Genomic DNA, 22,781 nt, shown 5'->3' on the forward strand with positions numbered 1-22,781 from the left:
CTTGCTAAGGAAGAAGCATTGCAGGGCTGCCCAAAGGTGCTACCGGATTTGCAAAATCCTCTGTGCCTCAGCAAATCTCTTTCATCATAGCACCTTCATTTATTCTCACTCTCTCCACTGAGAACTAGCAGCAGCTCCTAGGATGGAAAAAGCTTAGCTGCTCCCTTGCTTAGAGCAAATCCCAAACAAGTGATGTTTTGCATCTGACTGTCAATAGGAAGAAGCTCTCTGAAGGAGAGAAGAGGCTGGGTTCCATTCAGAGTTAAGGAATACACCAATTAGCCTTAGTTCCGAAAACAGGGATTAAAATGCAGCTGCTTATCCTTTTTATAACCTCTTTACACACACCTGGTCCTATTTTTTTTCCTTGTTGCAGGAGAATAACTTGCCTCAGCTATAGACATATTCAAATCTGCTTGCTGCCCTCCTTCCCTGCTCTACCCTTTCAAAGTCAGCAAATGGGCACAGTATGTGGAAAGGTTTATTGTTTACTTGAAGAGGTTAGAACAGATTGGGTATGTAGAGGGGTGTGATAGGAGGAGGGGGTGAAGGCGCTATCTCTGAAACACTTGCAGATTCCCCCTGGCAACTCAGTGCAGAGATGCAACCCCACAGGGCTCAGCATACTAGATGTTCAGACACTACCTGGGTCTGGTAAAAATACGTAACTAGATATTGATTGTGACGATTTAAGTGCCCATCTCAAGCTCTGGGCCCTTTAAAACAATTCCATGCAAAAGTTAAAACATTGTCACCCTCTCGGCATCGTTAATAGGTGGCCTGGAAATCATCTTAACAAACTAACCCCTTTAACAACAATGTCCATCAACCCACTTCCCCAAATGAAAGCGAAGGTGGGATGTTTGGATGATTAACCATCTGTGCTCTGGCAGAACAGGCAGGGGAACCAATTCCAAAGTCAAGGACACCTCCCAGAAAATGCCTTACCGAGAGCCCTGTTGTATACACAGAATATATTATTCTCTCATATACAGAAAGTGTTCCAGTTGTGGGAGCATGATATGAGAGAATGCGATGGCCTCTCAGTTAGGCAGCTCCCATTCCATACCATGTTTTATAGGTCAATAGCTCTGCTATTAAGTAGCCAGTGTAGTTACCTGAGAATGGGTGTAAATTACTCTCAAAGCGATGCACTGATTAACAAGTGGGTAGCTACATGCTGCATTAGCCTCAGTTTCCAAATGGTCTCAATGAGCAGCCATATGTTGAGCTCACTAATGTCATCTTGATGGATGGAACATACGCTGATGGCAAGTCCCATTGCCTTGCTCCTTTGGCTCTGTGAAGTGTTATGCCCTGCAACATGGATTGCTGCAAGAGTCAGGATCATTTAGAAAGATCTCATGCAACCTTTTAAATTGTCTACAGCTCTCAGTAAGGGCTTGTACAGCATCTAGCACAATAGGGCCCTGATCCCTTTGTGGGGTCCTTAGCCACAAGCAAAGTACAGGTAACAATACAATTTTGCCATTTTCAGCTGTGAAAAGAGCTTTGGGCACCAGTTAAAATGGGATTTTGTGATGTTTCACTATGAGGAAAAGGAAAGCATATTGCCAAGTTAAATAGTGCTATAAAGCTACATAGTGTTTTACAAATCACAAATCAAAACAAGGTCCTGGCCCCAAAAAGACGTAATCTGACTCAGACACATAAAGGACTACATAAAAAAAAAGTGAAAAATTTAAAGCAAATGGACAACGGGCCAATATCTGCTTCAATTACACCATTACCATCCTGCTGAAGTCAATGAGGTTGCAGAAGTGTCAATGTGAGCAAAATGTGGCCCCTAACTTTTTGTGAATTTGGGGACAACATAAGTCATCCTAGTGTTTGCCTGCACTGAGAACATTTTCACTCAGAGCTGAAGTGAAGTTCATATTTCTGAATAATACTTTATTAAAGATCATACATGGCACCTTCCACCCAAAGACCTCAAAATACTTTCCAAACATCAATTAAATCTCCCCACAGACTTGGGAGGTAAGTAACTACTGAATTAAGGTTGTTTTGGGATTTTTTGGCATGGTAAAAAATCTTAGACATTAGAGATAGTTGAGACTTTTGAAACCAGCTAGTGTCTGCCCACCCCAAAACCTAGGGCTGGATTGTTCCTTACATTCCTTGTCCAGTTACTCAAGCAATGGAGCTTCCACTCCCTCTCCAGGCTGAAGTTCAAGGTACTTGAATGTAAGGCAGGATGCTTTGCGTTAGAAACACTGTGCTGATAGATCCTTTCTAAAGAAAAAAAAATGCAGGACTTAGATTTCTCATTGCAGAACTGACTGGTTACATCCTACATAGGAATCTTTAAAGGATAGCTTTTAGAGTGTTTAACCTAACTGAATTAATACTGCCTTTTATATTTAAGTGGCATAAAATACCATTCTGAAGGAAGCTTTCATAAGGCAAGTTGTAGGTTGTATGGACAACAAATGGTTTGACAGCTGAGAATGGCAGAATTCACTGAAGCTGCTGGATAACCTAATGGTCTAGCAGCCTAAGCATGCATGAGGCTGTTGTATGCACACTGAGTTAACATTTAATTAACAAGCCAAGTGTGTTCTGAGAATTCAGTCCTTGAGAGGGAATAGGTCTGATGATTGGTAAGAAATAGTATTCAAGGCTGAAGTGATCTTAACTGCTCAACAGTATCTGTACTAACCATTTTCTGAGCAAATCCCCAGAAAGCCGTATTTTCTCTGAAACAACGTGTAAGTCATGTTTAATGTTCAGCAACACTCTGTAGACCTTGTGGCTTTTGTTATTTCTGAAGCCTAGTGCTAGCCTTGGAGGGGGAAGTTAGTTTAAGGTTCAGAAATGGAAGCATTTTCTTCTCTACAAGTGTGGCCCTTACAAAGAGAGAGGCTGACATTTTTCTGTAGCAGCATGGCACTCAAGGCTATGCCTAGTGGCTTGAAATCCACAATGCAGTAGGTAATCCATTGCCCCTTGCTCATAGCATCTCCATAATCTGCCACATTAGGCCACTCATTGCACACAAGAAGGCACAGAGATCTAGATCCAGCAGGCTGTTAGTAAAAGGCATCAGGAAGAGTACAAAAAAAGTATTAGTCATCAGAAGAAAAGTTGTTCCGATACCAAATAAATGAAAAGTTATACATGGGGCACAGTGCCTGCTCTCTGCACATGAGGGAGCTGGTGAAGCAGACCTGAAACAGAAGCTTTCCAATGCAAAGCAGGAGTGGGATCAGTGTTACTAGTCGGGAATTGGAAAGCACTTGTTCTTCCTGTTCCACTCAGGCCTCACAAACAGCATGGCTGAGAAGTCAGGCAGAGCCTTTCTTCTGCTGGATTGGACTCTTGAGGATAGGGGTCATATCTACCTGCTTGCACAGTGGAGCCCAAATCCTGCATCTGGCCTTTAGGTGGAGCCACAATACAAATAATAGTAAAGGGACACCACACTGGGAGGACAAACCTGTGTCCCAGAGGAGAGGAATGGGACCAGGTTAAATGGAGAGAGAACTTTACAAAGAAGGAAACAAGGTGAAAGGTGTCACACAACAACAAATTGGTCTGTCTCAAACTAAGAGGGTTGAGGCTCTCTTTGGGTTTTGGAGATTTCTGAAAAGGACTGAAGTAAAGATTCTTAGATGAGAAATCCTAGTCCTAACAAAGGCCCTATCTGTCCCCCACATCATGACGTCCTTCACCAGAATCTTAATTCATTCCAATCCCTGATCAGATCCCAAACTCAGACCTTGAGGATGCCTACAAAACCTGACCTTTAATCAAAACTGGAAACCAATACGTATAGCACCCCAGATCTCTCTTCTTTTCAAATACGTGCCTCTGTTTTCACATATAAATAACAATACCTTCAGAAGGGAGTTAAACATTCAGCCTCATTTGAGACTGAACAGGATGATTTCTGTGGCGGGACCAACTGACGTTTCATAGCGTGATGATTTGCTACTAATAAAACAATATCTGTGAATATTGCATCACAAATACACACTGGCTATGGTTCAAATCCATTCCTTCCTGAATTTTGACTTTATTCTTAACATACACACTAAAGCCCCAAGATAGGATTGCACTTACAAAGATAGGCTTTGGTCTGCACTAACAGCTTCTAGGTTTCCCCCCCTTTCTAGATCTCCTGACCCTCCTCCAAGCAGAGAGACTTTCAGCTGTTTATACTCCTTTCTTGGTGTTAATGAGCCTCATCTGATCTAACTGCCAGCATGAGTTGGCAGCATAGCTCTGCATCACCCCACAAAGCCCTGAAGTCTAACACCTGGTCATAACCTGTTAATAGCAGCTATTTGACTATCACTATGGCATCTGAAATGGCAACATGAGAGAATATGTATTAGTCCCATGCAGTGGTGCAAGTAGAAATCATTTCTTCCTGGTACTGCACTCATGGGACAGACATAAGGGGTGGGCATGTAACCACCCCACATGACCTTCCGTGTGACTCCACCCCACCCCCATCCCAGGGCCCCCACACTCTCCCCATCTCCTCTGACACCCCCCTTTGTATATACAAACATCAACATGCTTAACTAATCACTTTCCCCCCAAATATGTAGTATTCAGTCTGTTTATATGGAATGGTTTCAGAGTAACAGCCGTGTTAGTCTGTATTCGCAAAAAGAAAAGGAGGACTTGTGGCACCTTAGAGACTAACCAATTTATTTGAGCATGAGCTTTCGTGAGCTACAGCTCACTTCATGCTCAAATAAATTGGTTAGTCTCTAAGGTGCCACAAGTACTCCTTTTCTTTTTATATGGAATGTGGGAGTTGGGTGAGGAGCCATTTCAGCATATGTATGACTTATTAAAAGACAAATTTTAAGTAGAACTGTATCCCAAACTGCTTTATAGTATTGTACCCAAACATTGCATTTCAATGGGGGATTCAATTTCCTTTATAGGAACAGACTCCTGAAACTCTTACTAGTCCATAAAAGTGGTCAATAGTCATGCAAACAGTCCCATTATCTTCAATGGGATTGATCAAATGATTAAGGATTTACAGGATTAGCTTCCAAGTTTGTAAATTGTTCTGGATGAAACTGACAATGCCTGAGCTGTCAGATCAGAAGGAGCTTCATTCCAATAAAGGTGGGCAAATGTGTGATAAGTCTTAGCTCCATTGCTAAGATGAAGAACATATTTTCAGCAAAATTCGTGGCAGATTCCTAAGGCAGTTGGTTTAAGGCTGGCAGTGTCCAGCATCGTAATCTTCACTTATAGTTCTTGTGGCACCTTAGAGACTAACCAATTTATTTGAGCATGAGCTTTCGTGAGCCACAGCTCACTTCATCAGATGTGAGCTGTGGCTCACGAAAGCTCATGCTCAAATAAATTGGTTAGTCTCTAAGGTGCCACAAGTACTCCTTTTCTTTTTGCGAATACAGACTAACACGGCTGTTCCTCTGAAACTTATAGTTCTCTCACCCCAAAAGCTGGAAAATGAGGCATTTTTTTTTGTTTGTTTTGCTGCTCCAGTTCCAGTCAACAAAATGCATGTTAGACTAGTTTGGCTGCAAAGAATAATTCTGTGTTTACACAGAACTGGGCTCACATCAGAATCCAAACATCCTCTGGTCAGTGCAAGCAGAGGCATTCCTCTAATGACCTGGACTTGATGTGATGCAGCATGAATGCCATGGATAATTCAGACCAATGGGGAGAAACAGAATAAAAACCATTGTTTTATTAAAACACCTTCCGTCCCCCTCACCCCTCCCCTCTTGAGGACTCCTGACCAACGTAAAACAACACAATACATATGCTAACAAACTTAAACAAAGCCTTTTTTAAAGTTTGTTAGCATATGTAGTGTGCTGGTAAAGCCATAAAGAATGAATGCCCTTCCTAGCCACTTTCTGCTCCTTTAAGGAACAGAGCGCAGACCCGCCCCCCAGCCGTGTGCTCCTGTGGGGGTGCTGGCCCCTGTCTTTCCAGTATCCTGTACCGGCTAGAAATTTCTTGCAGGTATTGCATACTGGAGGGTACTGCCCTACTTGCACTGTTGGTCCCATGACTTGCAGGCAGGTCTGTATTGTAGATCTCTGCACCAACTCAAAGACCCACAATGAAAAAATGCATATTGGGGCTATGAATTTAAAGAGATTTCGCTGCAAACTGGAAAAGGAGCTGCTTCTTTTGCTCTGTGCACTTCACCAGCCACTGCTGAGAACTAGGTTGTGCCGTTCCATTATCATCCCATTGCTACCAGCCTTTCTTTCCCAGTGAGTGCTACTGAGCAGCCACAGCAGAGACTCCAGAAAGAGTAGCCAGAGCAAAAGATTGGAGTCTATGAACAGCTGATTTTTGTGCCGGACGATATAGGGTTCATTGAACTGGACCTCAGGGAATGCATCAGCATCCCCAAAAAGAATTTGGGGTGGACCTGGAATGAACTTCTCTTACAGTTGCTGGTCACAAGTGGCAATGGGACATTGTTTGAACAGTTCTTAGATCTCCTGGGGCCTTTGGTGGAATAGTCACAGAAAGTGCTCGTCAGCTTGGATGGATGTTTGTGTCTGGTGTAGCCTTCAGCAGAAGGGTGGATGGTTATTTCCTTAGTAACATTAAGAAAAAGGAAACCGAGAGACACCAAGATAAATGGCCTTGCAAACTGTTCATTAATTCCATGATTACAATCAGGAACTGTTATCTCTCCATTAGACTCAAAGGAAATAAGGTGGGCAATGAGGAGGCCTTGGTGTTGAACTGACCCTGGCAGCCAACCTGGTTATTTCCTCTGTCAGAGACAACAAAACAAGAACCCAGATCCTAACAGCAGCATGTCCTGAAGGATATAAACAGCTCTGCAAACGCCACCTGACAAACATGCCAGGAAATGGACTGTGGCATCTCACTCCCCACCTGACACTTTTATGGCACTCAATTTAAATTTATGACTGACTTGACGAAATGGCTTGTCAGCCAGCACAGACAGACTGTGCAGCCCCAGCCCCTATGGTCAGCTAGCACAGAAAGACAGTAAATCCCCATTTCCCAGTAGATGCAGAATCCCGCATCTAATGCAGAGCTACCCAAGCCCAGCTACATCTTTCCAGGTACTGCCTGTCCATCCCCTAGAAAAGTTTGTGTAGAGCAGGCATGGGGAATTTCCTACTGAAGAGATGACAAAGTACTTAGTGTAACGACCCAAGAAATGGCTACGTTGCCGCTGATGCTATTCAAATTTGTGTTTTTAGGGAGCCTAGGTGTTTCAAACCTTAACAGAGATGCCATCCCCTCCAGGACACCAAAATGTCCTAGAAAGGAAGTTATTTCAAACTGCCTTCGTACAGCTGTGACAATATATCCCTTCTTCTTGCACTCTGCTATGTATTTAGGTATTGTATATTCTTCTGGGCACATTCTATACAAAACCTCAGTTAACAAACACCAAAAGCATCCTCCTTCAGAGGCTGAAATAAAGTCTGGCAGCATGCCCTGAAGGTCAAGAAAACTGATCTAAGCTCTCTCTCTCCTCCACCCACATTTCTCTATGTGCCCCAACCTCTCCCTGCCCCCTCCTATTGGCTGCCTTTCTCAGGCATATCTGCATGTTTGCTTGTCTCGTGTAATACTACAGTTCAGAGGCTCATTCCTGTCCATATTTTCCATTAAATCCTTTTGTCTGAAGGTTTTTATATTCCAAGTCCAATGGAGACAGAGCTTTGCTGCCTGGTTTGGCTCAGGCTCGCTGTGAATGCTAAAGATTCCCAAAGGCACATTTCATTTAGAATCAATAAGATTTATTGTGTATCATGTAAATCCCCAGCTGATTAGTCAAAACACATAAGAAGATCGCCCCTCCTGGCACACACCAAGCTCATCACAGCCATGTTGACATTGTAATAATGATGTTATTAGCTTAGGAACCTCTAATGAACACTCTTAAATGGGTCTTTTGTCCATTTAGCTGCCTTTCTCCCTTTCTATGTCTGGCTGTTGTTTTCCTGCCAGCCACTGTGCGTTTGGATGCTATTCAGTATTTAGTTTTATCCTATTAAGGTGGATCTCAATTAATTACACAGGAGGAAGAGAGACAAAGAGGGAATTTGGGATCCACTCGTTTAAGTCCTGGCATCATGCTTTTGCAACATAGATGTAGCTATAAGACTGAGGATAACCAAGATGCCCGTCTAGCTCAGGGGGTTAATACACTAGCCTTTCACCTCTGACTTGAATTCAGTTTCTGATTAAATCACAAATGGAATGTGTTTGATGGGCTCAGTTTGATCCCCATGCGAACTGAGTACATGACCACACCATGAAACCAGCAACTCATTCTGACATGACTTCACTCTGGAGTGGCTGATGGACCGGAACAGTTAGACGCACCAGAGGTTGGGATTCAGATGCAGCCACAGAATTGGGTAGGAAAGCCCAGTACTGAAAGAGCAAAGGTGCTGCAGATCAGGTTGAGGAGCACTGTCAGAGCTGCAGAAGGAGTGGGAAGTTGCTCAGAGCCTGCTGGCACTTCACTTGCTTCTGGCCAACGTTCTGAACCTATCAGATTCATAGACCCCACCATTCACCCAAAAAGAAAAAGGAAAGAAAAGCGAGTGTTGCACCCCTTCTCACTGCCAGGGGAGCAGGGAATATTGCAGCTGTGTCGTTCCACTTCCATTCAGTCCCTGTAAATATCCGCATAGCTGGCGATTCCACGTTCACTGCCTTTGGCAACAGCATGTCCAGGCATGAGGATGCCGAGAACACATTGACATGAGTCCCAGCACATGCCCCAGAACACCCATCATCCCCTCAGTTCTCTCCTGAATCTCCCCCGCGTCACAACTTCGGAGCAGAGCGGAGATGTGACGCCTGTCACATCCCAGTGCCCTTTCACCTCTCTGCCCATCAGACAGGTAGTGGCTGTTGGGTTTATTTAAAGCACCATGCCTCATTAAACCAGAGCCAAAGTGAAAGAAGCCTGTCCTCTCACTCTGAAGTTCAAAGGTGGTAGTAACAGATGTCCCTGTCAGCTTTACAGCACCTGAGGCAGGCCTGGCGCTGTTTGTTTAACTGCACCATCAGTAACTGATTATTGGCACCAGCAGGGAACATCTGTTCAATTTACAGAAATGGCCGTGCAGCCCCTCTCTCACCTGACATCCTCCCTGGGTTTTATTGAATCTTTGGTCCTCACAATTGCCTCTAATTTCATTGCCAGCCTTGTGAATAAAAGCACTTCCCCTGCAGCTACTTCAAGACACTTTTATGTCCCCTTCCCTCTGTCTCCATATTTTCCCTTTATCGTACACGTGAGCAGCACTTAAAAACTGCATTGAAGGAATCAGAAAAGCCTGGCTGGCGTTTATCACCAGTATGGCGAGGCTCAGGTGCCTTGGGCAACCTTCATTCGAATAGGAAATCTCCGATCCTGCCCAGCCTCCAGACCAATTGTGCCTGGGCTACACACGCCTAAGGCGCAAAGAACATGTAATAAAATCAAGGTTAAAATAAACACATGGAAACCAAGGTAAGATGTGCAGCGCGAGATGCAGATTATTGATGGCTGCTTGAAGCAAGGTCTGTTGTGCATAAGGCAGGGCACAGGGCTTACACTCCTTGGGGTCATTTTACTGTTCTCAGCATTGGAATCAAGATCTGTGAAACTCAGGGTCCCCATCTCAGCAGTGTTTTCATGCAGTTTTCTTTGGTGTTTATCATGGGTGGCCAAACTTACTGACCCTCTGATATGGCAATTGTCAGAAGTTCAAGAGCTGGGGCGTGCCTGCTGGGGCTTGGGGCTTCAGCCCCGCGGAAGGTGCCTGTCAGGGCTTCAGCCTTGTGGGGAGGGAGGTCTCAGAGCTTCAGCCCCGTGGGAAGCCCCTGCCTGGGCTCGGGGCTTCAGCCGCACTCCTGCTGAAGTCCTGAGCCCTGGCACATGCGCCCTATGGGGCTGAAGCCCTGAGCCACAGCAGGTGCACCCCACAGGGCTGAAACCCTGAGACTCCCCTTCCCGCTGGGCAGAAGCCAGAAGCAATGCATGAGGGAGGCATATGGGGGTCACATGCTCCCCTAGATTTTTGCCGTGGTTTTCTGGCCCCACTTGGTCACATGGTGCACCAGGCCCCCCCTCTTGCACTGCAGCTGCTGGAGTCAGAAAGATGGGAGCTGCGCCTTGGGTAGAGACAGCGGCAAACAGCTGCGAGTTGCAGGAAAAGCCGCTGCTTTTGCTACTGTCTCTCCCTGCAGAGCTAAAGCAGCAGCCCCTCCTGCAGCTCCAGCTGTTTGCCGCTGTCTCTCCATGCGGAGCTAACACTTGGGAGCTGCAGGGAGGGGCAGCTGAAGGTAAGAGGGTGGTGTATGCATGGAGGGGGTGTGACTCAAGCTGTTGGAGGGTGGGGGGACGAACCTTTCAATTGTGCCCCCTTCCCCCCCCCAGCAGGCACCAGTCGTCTCTGCTCCTAGCTCCAGCACCCGCCGCAGGGCAGAAGCCCCAAGCTCCCACTCAGTAGGCCGAGAATGGGGGGTGGGGTTGGGAGCTCCGGGAGCCACACTTCAACTGTAAAAGAGCCACATGCAGCTCATGAGCCATGGTTTGGCCACCCCTGGTGTATACGTTGAATGTTCTTCCAGTCTCGATTTGGCCTAGGTGCAGTAACTGGCATGTATTTCCCAAGATCCTGGCCCACAGTGTCCTGTTCTCCTCAGTCCACCCAGCTCGGCTATCACTCCTCAATCCTGACCCACCTTGCCTCACACTGATTCATTCCAGGTCTCCCCACACAACTCTGCCAATGAGCCTCTGTCCTGAACTGCAGTAGTTCCCAGAGCCGGAGCCCGGTTTTCCAGAGGTGGAAGGCCTACTGCACTGACCCCTCTAGTATCATCTGGTTCTTAAACCATTTTTAGTAGCCTCCAAACTCAGGTGTGGGCTTTTGGATTCTTTTCTTGGTGAGGGTCAAATACTTAGGCTAGATGAAACTCACCCCCTTGCAATGATAATAATAATAATAATAACAACTATGATTATAGGTGGAGCCAGCAGCACCCTATAGTTCCAGGTTTCCAGACACTTTCCATTATAACACCCTGTTTTCAGTTGCTTATAACTTTGCCAGATGTTAACTATTTGCACTGAAATTTCCCATGCAGGGTGTCTGTCTCTGGCTGAATTTTTTTTGGAAAATTTCAGCGTAAATGGTTCAGAAAATTCCGAGAACGAGAATCTGAAAAAATACATTGTTTTGCCCATGACAAAAAAAATTCTTCCAACCGTTTCTCTAGCACTTCCATTCATTGGAACAAGGACTTGCAGTTTGGCAGGGTGTGGGCAGGGGGCAGCAGGTCCTGATGTCAGGGGTTTGCCTTTTCTGTTCCCATGAAAAAACACTCCAATTTGGCCATGTTATAAGCCTTTGAAAAATCTCTGTTTTCACATGCTCAGCAGGGACTTGTTAGAGTTTGGCAGGTAAATTCTCCAAAGATTCCATCCGCATGGGACAAGCTCCAATACCTCACAGGTCTGACATGCTGACTGGACTGTGCATAGGCACCCACTCCGTGGGTGATTTGGGGCTGCAGCACCCATGGAAAAAAAATAGTGGGTGCTCAGCACCCACCAGTCACCCACCAAACAGACTGTTCGGTGGGCCCCGTTGATCAGCTCCTCCCCCCCTCCCAGCATCTCCCGCCCACCACCGATCAGCTGTTTGGCGGTGGGCGGGAGGCATTGGGAGACAGGGGGAAGAGCAGGGGTGGGAAGAGGTGGCGTGAGGTTGGGGCACACTTGGGGGATGGGGAGGAGCGGGGCAGGAAGAAGCAGTACAGGGGCACTGGGGGAAGGGGTGGAGTGCGGTTGAGGCCTCAGGTGGAGCAGGGGTGGAGCACCCCGAAAGAAAGCCAAAAGTCGGTGCCTGTGGGACTGTACATGCACCATCCCCACACAATGACTAGGCATGCTCCATCCCAGGGCTTCACAGCTGAACAGGACTTCCCTGCAAGTACTGCTCTGGGCTGTTGCCAATCGCTGTGGCCCTGGACGTTGAAAGCAGGGAGACTGTATCTCCGGTGCTCTCAATGCTCCCTCTGCTGGTGCGCAAGCAGCTTGGAGGAAACTGAGGCAGGGCAATGCTTACAGGTGTTTAGATTTTTGTCTAGCTCTGTGTATTCCTTGAGCTATCTAAAGTAAAGAGTAATTGTGTTAGAAACCTTAGCAAACAGGCGGTTATGTGCTTCCACTATCTCATGTCCCTGGGGGGAGATACAGTAAACCAGAGTGCCATGAGGTTGGTGCTTTGGGAAAAGGTGTCCTTAAGGAACTGGGGAGCCTATGATGGATCAGGACAGGTCCTGGGGACCTAGGGCAGCTGGATTGTGAGGTCTCAGTTCTAAGCAAAGGTAACAGGTAAAGAGCCTGTGTCCAGGAAGTGTTCCAGAGAGCCCAAGGTAAAAGACAGTGCTGGAGCCCACTCAGACTCAGGAAACTTAAAGCACAGGGGTCCAGTGTGTGAGGATGAAACACAACAGCAGCGTGAGGGTCTCATGATTAAAGCAGCTGAATGCTGCCCTAGAGAATTGGATTCTACCCCTGCCTCAGCCACGGAATTCCTACATGATGCTGGGCAAGTCAGTTAACCCAAGTTTTTTGCAGACACTCACTAATTAAGTGTTCCTCATTTACTGGGTGCCTGACTTGAGACCCTGGGATCTGGTTTGCAGAAGTGCTGAGCGCTCACAGCTACGACTGAAGTCAATGAGACCTGTGCTTTGAACAAATAAAGTGCTACATAATGCTAAGTACTGTGAAAAACCAGACCCTAGGGATCTCAAATTGGGCTCTCAAAATTAGTGGATACTTTTGACCTTAACCTCTCTGTACTTCAGTTTCCTATCTGTAAAACAGGTATACCCCTGGATCTTACAAAGGGGTTGTGAAGATAAATCAATTCATGTTTGTGAAGAGCTCAGACGCTACAGCAATGAGTGCCAAAGAAAAGCCAATGAGGAAATTAATGCTTCTGTATTCAGAGCAGGGTTTGAATAGTGTGCAGTAAGGAAGGCCTGGGGTCACACACTGAATGTGGAGGATAAAAGAAACATTGAAGAGCTACCTATTCACTGAATGTGGCTGGGATGCTGTGAGAAAATAGTATGTGATGGTGTAATTAAAGACTGTATCATAGTGCATATGCACAAGGGGAGGCAAATTAAGGCTGCACAGACAAATTAGAGTCTGGCATTGCCTAGCTTTTGAGTGCTTGACTCTGCAATCTTAACATTCTTTTAACATAGTTTTTTAAATGTAATCTAAAATTTCTATTGTGTCAAATCCTTTGTCGGCATCAGGGTCCCTCTGTCATAGGTGCCAACTCTATGGGTGCTCCGCAGCTGGAGCACCCATGAGGAAAAAATGGTTGGTCCTGAGCAATCCCCCTGTCAGCTCCCCCTCACCCCCTAGTATCTTCTGCCTGCCTGCCAGCAGGCACCATAAATCAGCACCTCCCTGTCCCTCCCCATGCCTCCCGCTTGGCACAATCAGCTGTTTTGCATCATGCAGGAGGCTCAGGGGGGCGGAGGGAAGGAGGAGGAGCAAGGATGCAGCACGCTTGGGGGATGGAGTGGAACAGGGCAGGAAGAGGCGGGGCACGGGTGGAGCGGGGGCAGGAAGAGGCAGGGTAGGGGTGGGGGCTTGGGGGAAGGGGTGGAGTAGGGGTGAGGCCTGGGGTAGAGCCTGGAGTCCAGCACCCCCTGGCACATTGGAAAGTTGGTGCCTGCATCCGCTGTCCTGGGCAATGTACAGATACGTGGATGATATGGTCCCTAGCCCAAGGATCAACCTTGTTTTGTATTTATAGAGTAAATTCTAATATAGGATATTGCCCAGAGGAACCAGATGTAAGATCGGTGGTGAATACCCTCCCCACGCTGCATTTTGAAAACAAAATATATAATAATAGCATTTCTAGATCATCCACTGGATGGGAAATAATAATCCCCTCTCACCTAGGTACCTGGGAGATGGGGTCTGTGCCAGCCAGTACAGATCCTTTGGGACCCTCATGCACCCTGGTCCCAGTTTTACTAATAAGGGAGGAGGCATCAGCCTACCTATTGGGACAGGAGGGCTCCATGAGACACTAGAGCCAAGGACAGCTATTGACAAAGCTCAGGGAGTTGGGAGAGAGTATGAGCCCTCTGAGCCTGATTCACTCACACAGCTGTGCCGCCATCCCCACAAAGGGGCGTACAGAGAGACTGCCAGAGGGAACTTCTCTCCATTTCCTCAAGATGCTCAGGCAATGATCTTGAGAAGAGCTGGGAATTGAGCCTGGCGTTGTTATTAGTTTGCACCACTTTGGTTCCTTTGTGTAGCCTGCCCAGGACTGCTGGGCTGGGCACTGCACTCAGGTCTCGTTAGATGGGATGGTCTCTGCAGCACATAAATGAGGCCTCCGAGCAGGAAGTTATTTTGTTTACTGCAGTGAAGCCTTTTGTGGTGGGTGGATCTGTATATGGGGCCCGGTTACAGGCTCTCTACAGACCATAGATAGGTTAGCTCCAATATCCCCTCTCAACCCTACAGCAAGCAGGGGCCCACTCAGACTGCTGGCCATGCGATAAAGAATGCTAGCATTTTCAACATCATCCTCTTTCACCCTCCTCCCCGAGTCCCATCTCTCTTTTATATCTACTGCACTTATATCCCTGCTTTATGAAGTAGCTCAAAGTGCCTGCACCAGGAATGCTTAATAAACCACTCAGCCTCAGAGTGAAAGAGGACAGACCAGCAGCCAGCAAATGGAACTCGAGGGACCCCTGACATTGTTCCTTTCAAAGAAAAAAGGAAAGGGGGAAAAAAAAGGCAAGTGTCCCTCTAGTGCATCTTCCCCGCTCCCGCTTCCTTGCCGCTGCTGCATGTCACTAATGCAAAGGGCGTGAGAGGAAGAGCTGCTAAAAGCCTTGCAGACTCAAGCCTCAGTTTGCTGCACAAACCTGAGGAGAAACAAAAAGCTTTCAAGGCCTTTAAAAGCAACCGAGTGCTGCCCCTCCTGAGCAACCCATTGCCCACTGGTCATTCCTCAGGTAAAGAAGACACCCACCGACCAGGCTAATCGGCCAGTTATAGTCCCCATGTCATGCACAGATAGGAAGAAATGAGTTGAGAAGGGGAAAAATAAGGAATCAATTTGATTTAAAGCCTATATTAATATAGAGCTTGTGAAAGTGAAGAATTAAAAAGCTACTGGCTAAAGGTAGGTGTGGTACAGAGAGGGGATGGGCAGCCTTCCCACATCAGGTCTGCCGATGCTCCTCACTCTTGACCAGCAGCATCCCCTGCTGTTGCAGTCCTGAGCTTCTCCAGCCTCCACACAGCAACACCACAGCAACTCAATCCTGACCTCCTAGTCCAGAACAGGTTCCCCACACAACACTACCAATACATCCAACTAGTGACCTACAACATTCCCTGCTGTTCTGGATCTGGGCTCCCCATACACAGCTCTGCCACTGCCCCTTAATCCTGCCCCACAATATCCCCCGAGTGTAGCCCAGGAACACCCTCGTGCACACACAGCTCAGCCAATGCACCTAAATGCTGGTCTGTAACGACCCATCCTATTCCTGACCCAGGACTCTCTTGGGAAGACACCATTATGAAAAATTGTGTGTGAGCTTATGAGCCCTGGGTGAGTTGGATGTGGTTTGAAAGAAACATGAGGAGGGCAAGATGGAGTGGTACTGAGTTAAATGAAAAGATGGTTTGTATAGGAACTGTTTTAGACAAGGGCCTGTGCCACTAGAGAGGTCAGTGTTCAAGGATACAGACTGGCAGAGGAGGAGTTTGGGCAGAATACATTTTGTAGCTTGTTTGTTTGGATGGAAGGTTTTGCAGAAAGTCAGTACTCTGAGAAATTACTTCCGTGAATCAGCTATGACTGAATCTCACAGCATGTGCAACCCTGAGATCTGGGGGAAGACTGACCAGACCTCCAAAGAGTAAGGCAGTGAGTAAAGCTTTTTGGAGGGACTGTGGGACCAGCCCTGAAATCCTCAGGCAAAGCTCCTCCTGTCTTCAGGATGAGTGTGTTACACGCATGAAAGTATGCCGTGTAGTTGTAGCCATGTTGGTCCCATGTTGGTCCCAGGATATTAGAGAGACAAGGTGGGTGAGGTCATATCTTTTATTGGATCAGCTTCTGTTGGTGACAGAGACAAGCTTTTGAGTCACACAGAACTCCTCTTTCTGTATGGCTTAAAAGCTTGCCTCTTTCACCAACAAAAGTTGGTCCAATAAAAGACATTGCCTCACATGTACCAAAGGACAGAATTCAGCCCTTAGAATCCAGTGTGTCCTTAGAATTGTGTGCATGCAAGGGCAAAAGGGGATGGAGAGAAAGCAGCGATTCCTATTTAACAAACACAAGGCAATGGAGGCCAGACGGCTGCAGTTTCTCACCATGCTGCAGATCGCTTTCCAGCACCCTGCAACATCAGCAGCATCTCTTGGAATTAGAACAATCTCTCTGAAAAGATGAGGTGTTTACTGTGCACGGAAGACCAGCCTTTGCTGTATATTAAAGTGTGTCTCACAAATTTTCATGTGCCTTAGTCTGGGTCGAAAAATACCACCCACCATCAAATACCAGCAGATTTTAACTCAACACTAGCCGTGAAGCCTAGGCTTGACCTGCACTGACTGGAGATCTTGAGGTCCTCAGTGTAGCAGAGGCAGCCAGGGGACAGCTATTTACTTGTGCAAGAAGGGAGGCCACACACAGCTGTCCAGACTGTGGAGCAAGGTATACAGCGTGAAGTAATAAAGTTTGCATATGACAATGCAAACCACAGAAACACAGAGAAGGAGAGCAGACAAACTCATTCCCTGGCTCGGAAATTGCTAAGCATACAGAGGTAGAGGGAGATTCTTGGCTTTTTCCCTATAAATAATCTTTGCTGGTACAGCACAGGTGAGAGGTAGAAGGGGTGGAAGAGGCATAGGGGTCAACCGAGAAACATTACTGAAATATGGGAACAGCTGACGTTCAATCAGAAACCATCTGAGAGAGAAATTATTCCGCGCAATCAGAATGGATAGAAATGCATTGTAACCTGGGTACAGTACAACCAGGGATTTAAATACACTAGTGCTGAATTTGACTTAACATAACTCCATGCTCATTGTTTCTTGAACCTGTTCTACCAACAAACATGATCTGCTCAGATGCTGAGCTCCCACTGAAGTCACTGACTCAGAGGAGCAGGGCCGACAGAAGCAACTCTGAAACTGCAGATAAACTGGAATGGCCTCATTTGGGTGTAACAGTCCCAAGCCACACTGGTCAGATTGTATTGTTCCAGCATGGCTCTGCCAGTGCCTCCGAATGGACAGTCACATTCAATCCTGTATGTTTAAATTACAGACCCAGCTGCTGAAAGTTGGCTGAGGGGGCAGCGTTCGCTCTAGTTAGTTCCCATCTCGCCTGGCAGATATAAGCGCTGAGCATCCCTTTCACTCAAGTTGATTGGTGCTGCTGGTGCCGAGCACTTTTGAATATGAGGCCCCCAATGACTACAAGAAAGGGCAGATGATTCTTTGTTGAAAGAATCCGACTCCAAATTCCTGCTTGCTTTGTTTCCCTCTCTCTGCCTCTCAGGCTATTTTGGGAGGAAGGTGTTTGCATAAGAGGCACTTTACAATAATTGTTTCATTCCTGCAGCTCCACGCAGCACCGAGATATGTTTTGCCGCTCACAATGTCTTTAATGCAGAGACGTACTGAGACAGACGTTACAGCTCAGCTCAGGGCCAGCCTTGCAATTTGTGGGCGAGCGAACAAAAGAGGCTGCTGGGAGTGGAACATAAATGGGCCTGAGAGTTGTCTCTCCCTTTGGCCCCACTGTGGGGGCCAGTGGAGATCAGAGTGGGCCATAACCTTTTCTGTTTGTTTGTCCCCCCGCCACACACCATACTCTGAAAGGTGAATGGTATCACTTCTTTGCTATTTTACTGCCCTGGGGAATCATTTATTTGGAAGGTGAATCCCATAAAAAATATACCATGAAATAGAATGATCACAAAATCATGTCCTCCTGCAAACAAACTGCTCTGAAAACGTGGAGGCCATGCACACCTCATGGACCATACACTACACTAATGGAGGCCATGGGTCAGTTTTCAGCTCAATGCTTTCCCTATTTCTCTCTCATTTTCGGGTGACTCTCCCTAGTGGCCATCTGGTCACTAAGGCCAAAGTTACAACAGTTACAAGCCTGCAGTCTGCAGAATGGTGAGGACACCACATTTCCTGTGCTGATGTAAATGTAACTGCAATTAGTCCTTGGAGGACTGGAAACAGTCTGAGCTCTAGAATGAGATGTCCCTATTTAACAAACTCAGGGCTCTGTATGTGTGAGGCATGCAGATCTCTTGTGGATGGGAGAGGATGGGGAAACAGGAAGGGGAAATTCTGCCCTCCAAGCCATTTTGCTGAATCTGACCTCAGGAAAGACCCCATCTCAATCTGCAGCCTCCTCTAATTGCTGCTTCCCTCCCACAAAATAATGTTCATTAAGAACAAGGGGATGGGACTGACAGAAGTGAAAGATAGCAGGAAGTATATCCTATCCCTACACCACTCAATGCCCATTGGTATCCAATCAATGACTGTTGTCATTGGCCATTAACTAGAATGGAAGACTGAGATACACAAAGCATAGCTCTTCCCATCAAGAAGCAAGGGTGACACCAAGTGACAGAAGAAACATCCTCTCTATTCCAGTACTCCCACTATGAGGGAGCATGCATGAGTGAGTCCCTCTGATTACCAGAAATGATAAGATATCTCATCAAAAAGTGTTCAGGAAAACTAGTGCCCGGTCCTTGGGGAAGGAAAGAGATGGCAGGGATACTATTATGCATTAGTGCAGTCTAATCTCAGTGATAAGAGGGCAAGAGGGAATCTCAGTTCAGATCCTTGGGAACATGATCACATGAAAAAACAAAAAAATTGGCTTCCTTGTTGGGATCCCACCATAGAGGCCAAGGACTCATTGGGCCCTGGAGCTGAACTCATCTGTCACACCTTTGAAATGGCCCATTGGTGAAGAGGCTGGTGCATGGGGACATGGTTGCCTGCTGTTGCCTGCCCTGGTGATCTATAGAGGTTTCAATCTTTAGCACTGCTGAACCTGTATTTTTCACTGGCACAATATTCATAGTTTTATACGAATGGTCGAAATGCCAAACCCTTGGATTGCATTGTGTTCTGATAACAATAGGTCAGCTGCATCCATTGGGGACTGGCGTGGGGCACAACTCAGGCTGCATCACTTCTGTCATATTTAATGATCAATAGAGCCTACAACCACAGGGGCTGTTGTTGAATTAAATGCACAATACACAACAGGAACGTTGCAGAACCTCTCACTGAGAGGAGAGAGATATTCCAACCACCGAAGGAAGGGGTCAAAACAGGAAAAAGGTTTTCAAACCTGTGACGATTTTCACTGCCTCACTGAAGGACCAGGTGGCAACGTGACAGCACGCACTTGATTCTCTTCTCTGGAGGTGACCAGGCTTCCCAGTTTCCTTGGATCACAAATGTGATGAATTTGCTGGTCACAAGGGGCCAGGTCATATCCTTTAGAAAGGAACATTTTGAGTTAGCAAAACTGTTGCTCTCATTGACTCCTAATCTATTCCCAAATGGCAATTAGGAATGTGATAATCTTACGGGGAGTGGGCAAAGCCAGGCGATCCTCAGGGAGGAGGGTGGGGTGGACTCTCCTCTGAGAACTGATGTGAAGGGAGCATTAGAGTCTTCGAGCAGCATGGTTCTCTCTGACTAGAAGGGCAGTGAAATGGGGCACAGTGTGCCCTCCCCACATTGAGTATCAGCTTTTTCTGCATTCAGGCTGTACAAAACTCTTCTGGGGCGATGGTGCTTTACCAGGAGGGGAGGTAATGCTGGAAAGTGAAGGGTCAGGAAGGCTCCATGGCAGATGGCCAATGAGAGCTGGACTGAAGAAAGTAGGCAGTGGGGCAGTACAGGAGGGGGATTGTGCATCAGTCCCTGTCCTGAGGGGGGAACACCCACAACACATTTTGGAAAGACATGTTTGTGACAAGGTGTAATGGAATGCACTCGTGTATTCACCTTATGAGGTATCATTTGAAAACTAATATCTCACTGGTCAATAATATCATGGTGGAATGTATGTAGCAACATTCTGTGTAAAGTTATGAAATTCCCCCCTGTATAATGTTAAAGGCCCATGTTTAAAGTCACGTAACCATTAGGTAAAGCTGATCAAGCAAGTCTTAAACAAAGGGATGTGTGTTTACCTCAATTTGCATATAAGCTGTAAACAGAGCCCTCAGACAGAGGGGAGAGAAGGAACAGTATGAAATCTCCCCCCCACACACTTGATGTCTCCTTGCTCTCCACATGTGCCAGCAATGCCCCTCTGCCATGTACACTGGTCAAACTGGACAGTCTCTACATAAAAGAATAAATGGACACAAATCAGATGTCAAGAATTATAACATTCATAAACCAGTCGGAGAACACTTCAATCTCTCTGGTCACTTGATTACAGACCTAAACAAAAAGACTTTAAAAACAGACTCAAACGAGAGACTGCTTAATTGGAATTAATTTGCAAACTGGATACAATTAACTTAGGCTTGAATAGAGACTGGGAGTGGATGTGTCATTACACAAAGTAAAACTATTTCCCCATGTTTATTCCATCCCCCACTGTTCCTCAGACGTTCCTGTTAACTGCTGGAAATGGTCCACCTTGATTATCACTATGAAAGGTTTTCTCCCCCCGCCCCGCTCTCCTGCTAGTAATAGCTCATCTTAAGTGATCACTCTCCTTACAGTGTGTATGATAACACCCATTTTTTCATGTTCTGTGTGTATATAAATCTCCTCACTGTATTTTCCATTGAATGCATCCGATGAAGTGAGCTGTAGCTCACAAAAGCTTAGGCTCAAATCAATTGGTTAGTCTCTAAGGTGTCACTAGTCCTCCTTTTCTTCTGACTGGAAAGAACGTTATCTAAGGATATGTCTTCATTTGCAATGTTAAAGCGCTGCCATGGTGGCGCTTTAACGTGCCTGTGTTGTCGTGGCACCAGCTGTGTAGTTGCGGCACTCCACCTCCACGAGGGGAATAGCTACCACCGCTGGGAGCTGCTGGTGCACTGTCTACTCTGCCACTTTACAGTGCTGAAACTTGCAGCATTCAGGGGGTGTTTTTTCACACCCCTGAGCAAGAAAGTTGCAGCGCTGTAAAGTGGCAGTGTAGGCAAGGCCCAAGGGTCACTCTCAAGGAAATGTTTCAGAGGAACAGCCGTGTTAGTCTGTATTCGCAAAAAGAAAAGGAGGACTTGTGGCACCTTAGAGACTAACCAATTTATTTGAGCATGAGCTTTCGTGAGCCACAGCTCACTTCATCAGATATGTCCTGATGAAGTGAGCTGTGGCTCACGAAAGCTCATGCTCAAATAAATTGGTTAGTCTCTAAGGTGCCACAAGTCCTCCTTTTCTTTTTTCTCAAGGAAATGCATTTCAAAGGGTGATTGAAGTATACACATAAGAGGCAAAACCACTCCAAGTTATCTCTCCCTATCGATCTCTCTTGAACTTAAGAAGACAAAAGAATCCAGCTGTTTGACTTTGGGAAGGATCCTGACCTGAAGACTGGTCAGTAATGTTGTTGGAAACATATGGTAAGAATTTTACCTTGAACCAAGCCTAGTTTGTAAAAGTTTAGTACAGTATCTTTTTTTCTTATAACCATTTTTGACTTTAACGCTTTAATACTTGTACTCACTTAAAACCTCTTTCTTTGTAGCTAAATAAACTTTTTTGTTCTTTAATCAAAATTAATCTAGTGTTGTGAACTGTGTGGGTAACTCCAACTAAGGTGGCAAATTGTATATTGTTCCTTTACAGGGACAACAGACCTTTATGATCTGATCTGTCCAGCAGAGGGCAGTACATTTTTGGGGGGGAAATCCAGGACTGGGAGTGTGTTGGGGTTACCCTGCATGTGGTAATCAAGGCTGCTGGTAGTCAGAGCGTGGCTGGTATTTGCTGACAGGCTGCTGGGGTCAGAATTGTTGGCCCAGGACACACAGACACTCAGGGTGTGACCTGCAGGCTGTTTGGCAGGAGCCCAGGTTAGAAGCCACAACAGCAAAGCACTGTGTGACACCCACAGCTGAAGGGCAGGGGTGACACAGCCCCTCGCTGCTCTGGACTGCACCCCAAAATGTCATACGAGGGAAGTGGGGTAGTGCCCCAGGCAGCACTGCAGAAACCCAGGCCCCAGTAGGCCGTGGGAGCCTGCACCTGGGAGAGAGTTCCGAGTTCCCATGGCGTTTACCCTACACCCGCCATGCCCCTCAGAGCCAGGCTCCCCCCAGAGTCTGCCAGCAATGGCTGTAAAGCGAGGGGTCAGGCTAGGAGCAGGGGAGGGGCTAGGGTGGGCACTGCACGCTGGGCAGGGAGGTGCCTGGCACGCCTGAGGGGGCACAGCTCCCTCCTGGGCTATGCCTGGCCGGTGCCCTGGGTGGGGGGAGGTCGGGGGTGCCCTGCTCTGCTGGGGATGGGGCCCACCTGCCATAATGCCCGGCTGCCGTGGTTGCCCTGGTCCCTGGCGGGGCGGGGCTGGCCCGGCCCCTGAAGGCAGCGCTGAAGGGCCCTGGGCTCCCGCAGCCCCGCGGTGACTCCTCCGGCCGCCAGGGGCCACTGTCTGCCGGTTGCGGCGGACACTCGGCGCCTACCTGACGCCGTGGCC

The 22,781-nt window shown here is 47.0% G+C and overlaps 1 long non-coding RNA gene across 2 annotated transcripts; it reads right to left on the reverse strand.

Moving 5' to 3' along the window:
- Positions 1 to 1,227: 1,227 nt before the first annotated feature.
- LOC125643642 (uncharacterized) lies at positions 1,228 to 22,735 on the reverse strand. Of its 2 annotated transcripts, XR_012670290.1 has the most exons (5): positions 22,601 to 22,735; positions 20,314 to 20,467; positions 19,461 to 19,609; positions 2,138 to 2,256; positions 1,228 to 1,317 (listed from the first exon to the last, which is right to left on the reverse strand). It is a non-coding gene; the product is annotated as an uncharacterized LOC125643642 (long non-coding RNA). The 2 variants fall into 2 exon arrangements; XR_007358777.2 differs by lacking the exon at positions 1,228 to 1,317 and having other exon boundaries at positions 1,913 to 2,256.
- Between the last annotated feature and the right edge of the window lie 46 nt (positions 22,736 to 22,781).

Source organism: Caretta caretta, chromosome 10 (assembly GCF_965140235.1).
Source record: "Caretta caretta isolate rCarCar2 chromosome 10, rCarCar1.hap1, whole genome shotgun sequence".
In the NCBI taxonomy this organism is placed as follows: Eukaryota; Metazoa; Chordata; order Testudines; family Cheloniidae; genus Caretta; species Caretta caretta.